The sequence below is a fragment of the Salmo salar genome, chromosome 09 (genome assembly GCF_965601325.2).
Source record: "Salmo salar chromosome 09, fSalSal1, whole genome shotgun sequence".
Classification (NCBI taxonomy): domain Eukaryota; kingdom Metazoa; phylum Chordata; class Actinopteri; order Salmoniformes; family Salmonidae; genus Salmo; species Salmo salar.
This window is the reverse complement of record NC_138299.1, coordinates 35,703,344-35,717,340: the sequence shown is the minus strand read 5'-3', so window position 1 is coordinate 35,717,340 and position 13,997 is coordinate 35,703,344.

Genomic DNA, 13,997 nt, shown 5'->3' with positions numbered 1-13,997 from the left:
GGCTTTCCATCTTTACTGATGTAGGCTAATTACGTATAAGAAATCAAAAGAGTTAAGATACCACTATATTTCTACTAGCTATAGGTAAAGGCAGATTGTAATTGCCGTACCCCGGTTTTCACAAAGAATCTTTCCACTTATTGTAAAGACCACATTTGGGGGGGAATCTATTGATTTTCACTTGTACTGGGGATTTTCTTCCACCACAAACAGTGTCCGCTGGCAACCTCCTCTTGCTTTGACTACTGGAGTGAAAAGAAAACATTTGATTTCACTGAGTGCCTGCTGTGCTTGAAAGATATTAAACTCATATTGTCCATGCAGGTGTAATACTTTAGCCACGACCACAAGTCTTCGTCAACATTTTGTTTTTCATACAGATTTCCCTTAAAATCTATGCCATTGAAATTACAATGGCAAGAATTGTCACGTCCTGACCAGTAAAGGGGTTATTTGTTATTGTAGTTTGGTCAGAACGTGGCAGGGGTTGTTTGTTTTATGTGGTTCGGGGTTTGTTGGGCTATGTACTTATATAAGAGGGGTGTTTGTTTTATGTGTTCCGGGGTTTTTTGGTCTATGTTCTATGTTAGTCTATTTCTATGTTCAGTCTAGTCTATCTATTTCTATGTTTATTTCATTGGATTGACCTTCAATTGGAGGAAGCTCTTCCTCGTTGCCTCTGATTGAAGATCCGATGTATAGGGGTGTTTTTATAATGGGATCTGTGGCAGCGGCAGCGTGGTACTGGTCAGGCCCCGTGCTATGGGGTGATGCCCACGGCGTCGAGGCCAAGCATCCACAGGCCGGTATGCTCGGTGCCAGCGTCCCGCATTTGCCAGGGGGAAGCGGGCACCCAGCCAGTAAGGGTGGTGCCAGTCCTGCGCTCGAGACCGCCAGTGCGCCTTCACGGCCCAGTGTATCCTGTTCCCGCTCCCTGCACTAGCCCTGAGGTGCGTGTCTCCAGTCTGGCATCTCCAAAGCCAGCACCACGCACCAGGCCTCCAGTACGTCAGCCCAGTCCAGGATGTCCTGTTCCCGCTCCTCGTACTAGCCTTGGGGTGCGTGTCTCCAGTCTGGTACCTCCACTACCAGCCCCACGCACCAGGCCTCCAGTGCGTCAGCCCAGTCCAGCTCGTCCTGCTCCTGATCCTCGCATTAGCCCTGTGGTGCGTGTCCCTAGTCTGGCACTTCCTAAGCCAGCTCCATGCATCAGGTCTTCAGTGCGCAGTCCCCCTCCAGAGCTTCCGGCAACAGTGCCTCGTCCAGAGCTTCCGGCAACAGTGCCTCGTCCAGAGTGTCCGGCGACAGTGCCTTGTCCAGAGTGTCCGGCAACAGTGCCCCGTCCAGGGCTTCCGGCGACAGTGCCCCGTAGAGAGACGGCCCACAGTCCGGAGCCGAGAGAGACGGACCACAGTCCGGAGCCGAGAGAGACGGCCCACAGTCCGGAGCCGAGAGAGACCGACCACAGTCCGGAGCCGAGAGAGACGGCCCACAGTCCGTAGCCGAGAGAGACGGCCCACAGTCCGGAGCCGAGAGAGACGGCCCACAGTCCGGAGCCGAGAGAGACGGCCCACAGTCCGGAGCCGAGAGAGACGGCCCACAGTCCGGAGCCAAGAGAGACGGCCCACAGTCCGGAGCCGAGAGAGACGGCCCACAGTCCGGAGCCGAGAGAGACGACCCACAGTCCGGAATCGGCGCTGCGAGAGTCGCCCTACAGTCTGGAATCGGCGCAGCGAGAGTCGCCCACAGTCCGGAATCGGAGCAGCCAGAGTTGCCCTCCAGTCCGACGCAGCCAGAGTCGCCCTCCAGTCCGGAATCGGAGCAGCCAGAGTCGCCCTACAGTCCGGTATCAGCACAGCCAAAGTCGCCCTTCAGCCCGAGGTCTCCAGCAACGCGCATCAGCCCGAGGTCTCCAGCGATGCGCATCAGCCCGAGGTCTCCAGCGATGCGCCATAGCCCAGAGACTTCGGGAGGGGTAAAGTTGAATGAGTATTTAGCGGGGGTGGACAGGGTAGGTTGAGGAGTAAGGCCGGAGCCTGAGCCACCTCCGTAGTAGGGGGTTGGGGGAAGGGGGGTGTAGCACAAGAACCGTCAATGACTGTGGCCACCCTCCCTTCCCTCCCTTTAGTTGGGTATAATTTTTTTGTTTGTGTTTAGAGTTATTGGATTAAGTTTTGTTTTGTTGTTTTAGGTGCAACCGGGGTCTGCACCTTTGGGGGGGGGGGGGTTACTGTCACGTCCTGACCAGTAAAGGGGTTATTTGTTATTGTAGTTTGGTCAGGATGTGGCAGGGGGTGTTTGTTTTATGTGGTTTGGGGTTTGTTGGGCTATGTACTTATGTAAGAGGGGTGTTTGTTTTATGTGTTCCGGGGTTTTTTGGTCTATATTCTATGTTAGTGTATTTCTATGTTTAGTGTATTTCTATGTTCAGTCTAGTCTATGTTTATTTCATTGGATTGACCTTCAATTGGAGGCAGCTGTTCCTCGTTGCCTCTGATTGAAGGTCCTATGTATAGGGGTGTTTTTGTAATGGGATTTGTGGGTAGTTGTTTTCTGTTTTGTGTCTGTGCACCTGACAGGACTGTTTAATGGCGTTCGTTGTTTTGTGTACGTGATTTGTTTGTTTTTCCTTCTTTTGATTTAATAAAGAACATGAGTATACACGTTCCCGCTGCACCTTGGTCTAATCCTTACGACGCCCGATACAAGAATTTGTATAGAGCAATTATCATGACCCTCACTTAACCTTGGACCACTCAGCTTTACAATCCAAATCCACCTTAATAAATACTCCTGAAATTCATCCTAACAGACAAGTGGCAACAAAATAATGTATGCTGCACTAATGAACTATAAACTTTTAACCCGTAAACAACACTGAAACGTCTGAAATGGTGTTTGTAAAGTTATAGTTGTTTTTCACTTCTCAGGGAAAGAGAGGAAGTCTTACTGCAGTGGGCTAAATCAGGGTCACACAGAGTGTTTCTTGGTAGTCTTAAACAATCTTCTTTGAAACAAAAGTAACACCTCACACACATGGTTCTGGGCTTAAAAAAGAAGAAGACAACTGTACCGTGTCAGATATAGAGTTGAAATGTATTCATTTCCGAGTTTGTATCTCAGTATTACACTTTGTATACATAACAGCAGACTGAAATATAACAAAACCGTTTGACATAGAAACACCGGTTTTCCAGCGTTTATTAATTATGAAATTATAAAAAATATTAAAATCATTCCACCCATGAGGCCACTAGAGGGTGATTTGGTCATTTGACTGCTGTAGTAGGATGTCCTTTGTGGGTATCCGTACCTATGTATGACATGTGCATGTATGACACTTTTTTTGTCATGCCTCCTTATTTAAGATAATACTACATATTGTCAGAGTGGTTTAATAATTCAATAAAACATGAAGGACATGTCAATCATGCATCCATGCTGAAAGACTGTTTCAAAGCAGGGAGAACACAGTTTATTAACCTGTTGGGTCTAGGGGGCAGCATTTGCACGTCTGGATAAAAAAAATGTACCCGATTTAATCTGGTTACTAATCCTACCCAGTAACTAGAATATGCATATACTTATTATATATGGATAGAAAACACTCTAAAGTTTCTAAAACTGTTTGAATGGTGTCTGTGAGTATAACAGAACTCATTTGGCAGGCAAAACCCTGAGACATTTTCTGACAGGAAGTGGATACCTGATGTGTTGTATTGACTTTAAACCTATCCCATTGAAAAACACAGGGGCTTAGGAATATTTTGGCACTTCCTATTGCTTCCACTAGATGTCACCAGCCTTTACAAAGTGTTTTGAGTCTTCTGGAGGGAGATCTGACCGAACAAGAGCCATGGAACGATGATGTCCCATTAGACACCTGGCGCGCGAGTTCATGTTGGGTACCCTCGTTCCAATACGTTATAAAAGAGAATGCATTCGTCCACCTTGAATATTATTCATGTTCTGGTTAAAAAAGGCCCTAATGATTTATGCTATACAACGTTTGACATGTTTGAACGAACGGAAATATATTTTTTCCCCTCGTTCATGACGAGAAGTCCGGCTGGCTTACATCATGTGCTAACGAGACGGAGATTTTTGGACATAAATGATGAGCTTTTTTGAACAAAACTACATTCGTTATGGACCTGTGATACCTGGAAGTGACATCTGATGAAGAGAATCAAAGGTAATGGATTATTTACATAGTATTTTCGATTTTAGATCTCCCCAACATGACGTCTAGTCTGTATCGCAGCAACGCGTATTTTTCTGGGCGCAGTGCTCAGATTATTGCAAAGTGTGATTTCCCAGTAAGGTTATTTTTAAATCTGGCAAGTTGATTGCGTTCAAGAGATGTAAATCTATAATTCTTTAAATGACAATATAATATTTTACCAATGTTTTCTAATTTTAATTATTTAATTTGTGACGCTGACTTGACTGCCGGTTATTGGAGGGAAACGATTTCCTCAACATCAATGCCATAGTAAAACGCTGATTTTGGATATAAATATGAACTTGATAGAACTAAAAATGCATGCATTGTCTAACATAATGTCCTAGGAGTGTCATCTGATGGAGATTGTAAAAGGTTAGTGCATCATTTTAGCTGGTTTTATGGTTTTGGTGACCCTGTCTTTGACTTGACAAAACATTACACACAACTCTTGTAAATGTACTGTCCTAACATACTCTAAATTTATGCTTTCGCCGTAAAACCTTTTTGAAATCGTAAAACGTGGTTAGATTAAGGAGATGTTTATCTTTCAAATGGTGTAAAATAGTTGTATTTTTGAAAAATTTGAATTTTGACATTTATTTGGATTCAAATTTGCCGCTCTTGAAATGCACCTGCTGTTGATGGAGTGCACCACGGGTGGCACGCTAGCGTCCCACCTAGCCCCAAGAGGTTAAACAGTGCAGATCATCATTGGGATAGCTGACGAGCGAGGACTAAGTTACTGCTACATGTTACAAGAGAAAGAAACTGATGGGACGTCATGTTTGGTGACTCCAAGTTCAACGGGCTCTCGCTAAAACATGGACAGGCCAGTGGCTAGTGCTGATGGATTTCGCATTAGCACCATGGAGAATTTTGATTTCATGGACATTCAAAACTGGCCGAAATGGATCAACAGCTTTGAAAGGTACAGAGTAGCTTCAGGCTTAAACATGAAAAATGAGGCATTTCAAGTTAATACACTGATTTATTCTATGGGTGATGAGCTGAGGATATATTAAATGCTTCACAGTTGACTGAGGAAGAGAAACTTAACTACAGTGCCTTTTAAATACTGTTTTGAAACGCATTTCTTAGGGAGACACAAGATTATAGAGAGAGCTCGCTCTAATGTGCGCAAACAGGAGTATCGTGAAATCGCTGACAGCTTTATCACAGCTGTTCACAAGCTAGCGGAACATTGTCAATTTGACTGCACTCAGGTAAGAACTGATCCAAGATCGGACTGTAGTGGGAATAAGAAATATCTAACTTTCTTAAAAGTTACAGTTGGATTCAGTTTACCTTGTCCAAAGTTGTAAACCAGGTTAGGCCAAGTGAGACTATAAAAGACAGTAGGTGATGCTGCGCAGCGGCAGCTCTATGCTGAGTGAAGACAGGAAGGAAATACATGCGTTTTCATACTGTGCTAAAAAAAAGGGTAGGATAACGCAGAACAGAGACAGACATGGAGAAAACAATCACAGACAGGGCCAGTAGCCAGTTCAAGCGTTTGTCGCAAATGTGGGAGATCCCCATTCCACAGCTGGAAAGATTGCCCAGCTAAGGATGCGGAATGCAGGAAATGTCACAGGAGAGGACACTTTTCAGCTGTCTGTCGATCAAAGCAAATGCATGAGGTCTCAGAAGCAACATTGGGACAGCATCTTTCTGGGAGCAGTCAGTGAAAACAATGCTTGCTGGCACGCAGACATTAAACTCAATGGGGAGGTTGTGTCATTTAAACTAGACACAGGGGCAGCAGTGACAGCAATTCCCACTAGGCTGTATTTAGCTATAGTATAGCTATAGCCCCTTTGCTCCCTACAAACAAAAAACTGTACTGGCCAAGTAATAAGATATTACCAGTGGTAGGGCAGATGTGAGTAAACTGGAGAGTAAAGACAAAAGTGCCATCCAGCCTGTATTCGTCATTGACTCTCTGGCCAGACTGTTGCTGGAGCTGCCAGCAATTGAAGCATTGCAACTCATTGAGAGAGTGAGCAAACTGCAGGACCCAGGGGAGGTTTTCAAAAATATATTCCCCAAAGTGTTTTCTTGCCTAGGAAGGCTAGAAGATGACTACATAATCCACCTGAAGGAGGATACGGTCTCCTATGACCTTACCACCCGCAGCTGTGTGGCTATCCCCTTATTAGCCAGAGTAAAGGAAGAGTTGGGAGGATGGAAGAAATTGGGACTGTGTCTAAAATAGAGATTGCCACTTACTGGTGTGCAGAGATGGTGGTGTTCCTAAAGGCCAATGGGGACGTAAGGATCTGTGTGGACATGACTAGCTTGAGGCACTCTGCAGAGAGAGACACATCTTACCATCAGTAGAGCAGTTGGATGGCTCACAGATCAACACAAAGCAGATGTGCTCTGGCTTCTGGCAGATACCCCTGTCACCAGAGAGTAGGGCACTCACAACGTTTAGAACACCGTTTGGCAGGTACTGTTTAAACATTTTGCCATTTGCAATCGCTTCCGGTCCTGAGCATTTCCACAAGACGCATGTCCCAGCTGTTGGATGGGCTGAGTGGCGTCATAGTCCACGCGGACGACGTGCTCGTGTGTGGACAGGACAAAGCAGAACATGATGAAAGACTAACAGCAGTTCAAACCAGACTCCAAGAGACTGGATTGACACTCAATGAAAAAATGCACCTTCGCACAGTCAGAGGTCTTGTTCTTGGGACACAAAATCAGTGCAGCTGGAATAGAGCTGGACCCGGAGAAGATCAGCACCGTCACAGATATGCCCAGACCCCAGAACGTGGCTGAAGTCAGGACCTTCTTAGGCATGGCCACATATGTGGGTAAGTTCCTCCCACAGTTTTCGGACACAACCAAACCCCTGAGAGACTTACTAGCCAAAGAGAATGACTGATCATGGGGTCACATGCAACAGGAGGCATTTGGCAAAATCAATGGAGACCTGTCCTCACAGAGAGTGCTGGCCCAGTACTGTCCTCATGCTGAGACAAAGTTATCAGCAGATCATCCTTTGGCTAGGGGTGGTGCTCACACAAATGCAGGACAACATGGTGTGGCATCCAATACCATACATCTCACGAATCTTATCCGACACAGAGCAAAGGCATGCACAAGTGGAGAAGGAGGCATTGGCTATCACATTGGCATGTGAAAGGCTCAGCCAACACCTTATCGGCCTGCAGTTTAAAGCAGAGACTGACCACAAACCACTGTTGGCTCTGGTAGGGACAAAAGCACTCGACCACTTGCCTCCCAGAGTTCTGCGCTTCCGCCTCAGATTGCTGAGGTTCACCTACAAGATGATGTATGTGCCAGGGAAGGCATTGATCACAGCAGACACACTCTCCAGGGCCCCAATTAACTTCTTGGGGCTATGTGGGACGCTAGCGTGCCACCCGTGGTGCACCCTATCAACAGCAGGTGCATTTCAAGAGCGGCAAATTTGAAACCAAATAAATGTCAAAATTCTAATTTTTCAAACATACAACTATCTTACACCCTTTGAAAGATAAACATCTCCTTAATCTAACCACGTTGTCCGATTTCAAAAAGGTTTTACGGCGAAAGCATAAAGTTAGATTATGTTAGGAGAGTACATTGACAATAGCTGTGTGTAATGTTTTGTCAATTCAAAGCCAGGCGTCACCAAAACCATAAAACCAGCTAAAATGATGCACTAACCTTTTACAATCTCCATCAGATGACACTCCTAGGACATTATGTTAGACAATGCATGCATTTTTAGTTCTATCAAGTTCATATTTATATCCAAAAACAACGTTTTACTATGGCATTGATGTTGAGGAAATCGTTTCCCTCCAATAACCGGCAGTCAAGTCAGCACCACAAATTAAATAATTAAAATTAGAAAACATTGGTAAAATATTATATTGTCATTTAAAGAATTATAGATTTACATCTCTTGAACGCAATCAACTTGCCAGATTTAAAAATAACCTTACTGGGAAATCACACTTTGCAATAATCTGAGCACTGCGCCCAGAAAAATATGCTTTGCTATACAGACAAACGGCCATGTTGGAGAGATCTAAAATCGAAAATACTATGTAAATAATCCATTACCTTTGATTCTTTTCATCAGATGTCACTTCCAGGAATCCCAGGTCCATAACGAATGTAGTTTTGTTCAAAAAAGCTCATCATTTATATCCAAAAAGCTCCGTGTTGTTAGCACATGATCTAAGCCAGCCGGACTTCTCGTCATGAACGAGGGGAAAAAATATATTTACGTTCGTTCAAACATGTCAAACGTTGTATAGCATAAATCATTAGTGCCTTTTTTAACCAGAACATGAATAATATTCAAGGTGGACGAATGCATTCTCTTTTATAACGTATTGGAACGAGGGTACCCAACATGAACTCGCGCGCCAGAGTCTAATCGGCCATCACCGTTCCATGGCTCTTGTTCGGTCAGATCTCACAGTAAAAGACTCAAAACACTTTGTAAAGGCTGGTGACATCTAGTGGAAGCAATAGGAAGTGCCAAAACATTAATCAACCCCTGTGTGTTTCAATGGCATAGGCTTAAAGGTAATTCAACACATCAGGTATCCACTTCCTGTCAGAAAATGTCTCAGGGTTTTGCCTGCCAAATGAGTTCTGTTATACTCACAGACACCATTCAAACAGTTTTAGAAACTTTAGGGTGTTTTCTATCCATATATAATAAGTATATGCATGTTCTAGTTACTGGGTAGGATTAGTAACCAGATTAAATCGGGTACGTTTTTTTATCCAGCCGTGAAAATACTGCCCCCTAGTCCCAACAGGTTAAATGTACATTAACAGAGAAGGAGCAATATCTAGAGGGTGAGGTACAGGTGTCCATTAATGCAGTAAGAGACAGTCTACCATCATCTCCGACCAAACTGCAGCAGATAGCAGACGAGCAACAGGCCGACAGATAGTACAGCAGTGCATAAATGGATGGCCCAGGCAGGAGGAACTGCCTCAGTTGCTGAAGCCATATTGGGTGCACCAAAGTGACTCTGACTGTAATGGAGACCTTCTCATGAAAGGACAATGGATAGTGATCCCAGAAACTCTACAACCAGAAATGCTAGACAGAGTGCATGAGGGACACATGGGGATAACCAAATGCATAATGAGAGCTCCAAAATGGGTGTGGCAGCTGGTTTGAGTACTCAGATTGCCAAGCTGGTGGCCCAGTGTGAGGTGTGTGCAAAATGTCAACCTTGTCATCCTGAACGGAGCTGCCAAAAACTCTATGGCAAAAGGTAGGGGCAGATACTATGTGTTCTACTGGGAAAATGACACGTATCTGCTAGTGGTAGATTAATATTCAAGATACAAGACACAAGACACAAGACACCTATAACCACATCAGCTAGAGTTATCAATAGATTAAAGTAAATTTTTTCCAGGCAAGGGCTCGCTGAGGTCCTGGTTATAGATAACGCTTCCCAGCTCCTTTTCTGCTTTTGCCACAGAATATGACTTCACACATGTGACCAGTAGCCCCTACCATGCATGGAGCAACAGCGAGGCATAGCTTTCTATGAAAACAGTCAAGAATGCTGAAAAGAACAATGATCCGTACAGGGCTCTGTAAGCTTACAGAGTCACACCACTGCATCATGGGCCATCGCCTGCCAAGCTCCTGATGGGCAGGAGGCTGCGCTCCCCATTGCCAGTCTCACCGACTCAGCGTGAACCCCAATGGCCTAACAGGAAGGCTTTTGCTGAGAGGGACAAACGGCTGAAACAAATGCAAACTAAAGACTTTAAACTAGAGACATTGTGCTACTGAGAGGTCAGAGCAGACAGATTAACTCAAAGACAACAGCAACAGTTCTGAAGAAAGCAGATGACCCACGCTCTTCTTTGGTGGACACAGGCTCAGAGGAGGTACAGAGGAACAAATTACACCTCATAGCTTTTCCAGATCTACCAGCCACACAGGCTAAGGAGACCACAGACAATGCACAAAAAGAGGGGGAAGGAGAGAGAATGCTCACAGAGCCACAAACTCGCCCAAAAAGGGATGTGAAGCCACCAGACTGGCTGAAAGACTATGTTACATGAATAGAATACATTCTGTTGGGGGGACCATACCCAGCAAAAAAATAGCAAAGTTAACCTCTCTAGGGCCGGCGGGACGAAATCGTCCCACCTACGTAACAGCCAGTGGAATCCTGTGGCGCGTTATTCAAATACCTTAGAAATGCTATTACTTCAATTTCTCAAACATATTACTATTTTACAGCATTTTAAAGACAAGACTCTCGTTAACCTCTATGGGCTAGGTGGGACGCAAGCGTCCCACCCGTGGTGCACTCCATCAACAGCAGGTGCATTTCAAGAGCGGCAAATTTGAATCCAAATAAATGTCAAAATTCAAATTTTTCAAACATACAACTATTTTACACCCTTTGAAAGATAAACATCTCCTTAATCTAACCACATTTTACGATTTCAAAAAGGTTTTACGGCGAAAGCATAAATTTAGAGTATGTTAGGACAGTACATTTACAAGAGTTGTGTGTAATGTTGTGCCAATTCAAAGACAGGCGTCACCAAAACCATAAAATCAGCTAAAATTATGCACTAACCTTTTACAATCTCCAACAGATGACACTCCTAGGACATTGTGTTAGACAATGCATGCATTTTTAGTTCTATCAAGTTCATATTTATATCCAAAAACAGCGTTTTACTGTGGCGTTGATGTTCAGGAAATCGTTTCCTCCAATAACCGGCATTCAAGTCAGCACCACAAATTAAATAATTAAAATTAGAAAACATTGGTAAAATATTATATTGTCATTTAAAGAATTATAGATTTACATCTCTTGAACGCAATCAACTTGCCAGATTTAAAAATAACCTTACTGGGAAATCACACTTTGCAATAATCTGAGCACTGCGCCCAGAAAAATACGCGTTGCGATACAGACTAGCCGCCATGTTGGGGAGATCTAAAATCGAAAATACTATGTAAATAATCCATTACCTTTGATTCTCTTCATCAGATGTCACTTCCAGGTATCACAGGTCCATAACGAATGTAGTTTTGTTCAAAAAAGCTCATCATTTATGTCCAAAAATCTCCGTCTTGTTAGCACATGATCTAAGCCCGCCGGACTTCACTTCATGAACGAGGGGAAAAAATATATTTACGTTCGTTCAAACATGTCAAACGTTGTATAGCATAAATCATTAGGGCCTTTTTTAACCAGAACATGAATAATATTCAAGGTGGACGAATGCATTCTCTTTTATAACGTATTGGAACGAGGGTACCCAACATGAACTCGCGCGCCAGGTGTCTAATGGGCCATCATCGTTCCATGGCTCTTGTTCGGTCAGATCTCCCTCCAGAAGACTCAAAACACTTTGTAAAGGCTGGTGACATCTAGTGGAAGCAATAGGAAGTGCCAAAATATTCCTCAGCCCCTGTGTTTTTCAATGGCATAGGTTTAAAGGTAATACAACACATCAGGTATCCACTTCCTGTCAGAATCTGTCTCAGGGTTTTGCCTGCCAAATGAGTTCTGTTATACTCACAGACACCATTCAAACAGTTTTAGAAACTTTAGGGTGTTTTCTATCCATATCTAATAAGTATATGCATATTCTAGTTACTGGGTAGGATTAGTAACCAGATTAAATCGGGTACATTTTTTTATCCAGCCGTGCAAATACTGCCCCCTAGCCCTAACAGGTTAATCTATCCACACTGTCCGATTTCAAAAAGGCTTTACAACGAAAACAAAACATTAGATTATGTCAGCAGAGTACCCAGCCAGAAATAATCAGACACCCATTTTTCAAGCTAGCATATAATGTCACAAAAACCCAGAAGACAGCTAAATGCAGCACTAACCTTTGATGATCTTCATCAGATGACACACCTAGGACATTATGTTATACAATACATGCATGTTTTGTTCAATCAAGTTCATATTTATATCAAAAAACAGCTTTTTACATTAGCATGTGACGTTCAGAACTAGCATACCCCCCGCAAACTTCACGTGAATTTACTAAAAATGTACTAAATTACTCACGATAAACGTTCACAAAAAGCATAACACCACCCTGAAGGAAGAAAGGACCCTGTTACATCAACGGGTGACACATTCAAGCACACACACACACATACACACACACACACACACACACACACACACACACACACACACACACACACACACACACACACACACACACACACACACACACACACACACACACACACACACACACACACACACACACACACACACACACTCCTACTCTCCCAGTGTAAGGTGACATGTCCTTTTGAACTTCTGCTCATTAACCTCAAATCCTCTTTTTTTCTTCTGCAGCTCACCCCTTTCCTTCAACCGTCCTAGGCACTGAGAACAGGAATACTTTCCTTCAACCGTCCTAGGCATTGAGAACAGGAATACTTTTGTGTCTGGCATCTGGTTTTGATGTCATTTGAGTGAATTTGGGGGGCTTTGGGGGATGGAATGGGCGCCCCGGCTCTTTTTGTTGTTGTTGTTGTTGTTGTTGTTTTCTTCTAGTAGGGTGCACACAGTGGGTGAAAACATGCTTTGGTGATGACATTTCAATTCGAATTTTATAAAATACTTTTTAACAATAAAAATATGATTATTAATGTTCGGAATCGTTCAAGGGGTTCTTTCTCTAACATATCATTAGCATTATATATAAAAAAGTCTGATTTCATAACCTAATACATCCAATAATAAGCACCGAGCTCTGACGTCATAGCGGTGCAGGTTTCTCGTAATAACTTTTGTGGATTTTATATTTTTGGTCGCAAAAAGTAAAATTAGTATGACACGAGCTGAATTTGAAAAAAAAAAACGCTTTGAAAATAAATAGCTGGGTATATGCTCAGTGCTTCGTTGACATTACACAGAGATACGCTTGTTTTTGTGAGAAATCTTCGAAAGAAAAATGGAATTTCAAATTAATATGAAAAGTGAATTATGATAATACTACATGTCATGTCTCAAAATCAGTATCCAGTTGACCTCTATATTGTTTTATGAACATATTAACTTACACATTGGTCAAAATGTGCGTTATTAATTGGACACCGTACATATTGAGGCTTTTCCTGCTCTCAAGAAGGTAAAGTGGAATATAAACTATTTACAATGTAGGATCATAATTTTGGACTTTCATTTACCCCTTCTCTGAAGATCTGTAGGCTAATCTCAAATGAATAGATAGTTATTTCTCTAAATGCTTATAGGTGTTGAGTTCAGATTGTATCTACATAGAATCAATTCCTCATGCCAAGCTTAGTTAGATGGTATTACACTATCCTTATTGAAAGAAAATCTGCACCTTCGTCAACATAGAAAACAAGTGGTTTGACACAACAGCATTTCAATTAACACATGAACATTTGCAGCTTGATTTCCATACAATATATATTTTTTGTGTTTTATATCCGACATCATTTTATATGTATTCCTCATTTGTCTGTGCCCTACCGAAATTAAATGTTTCATATCTACTTGCAACCCACGTACAGAGATTTGGAGAGAGCAGTGTTGTTTGTTGACAAACTCAGTGTAAGCCCCCACTCTACAACAATGAGACACGAGGAATAGGTCACCAGAAATCCCAGATTTAAACAGCGAGCTCAAAGACGACTCCCCTTACTTCTAAGCTGCTATCGTAATTTCACATCGATCTATTTCTCCAACCCGTCATCATTTACATTTTTAAATCTGCATTTTTCATATAGATCCCGTCTTAT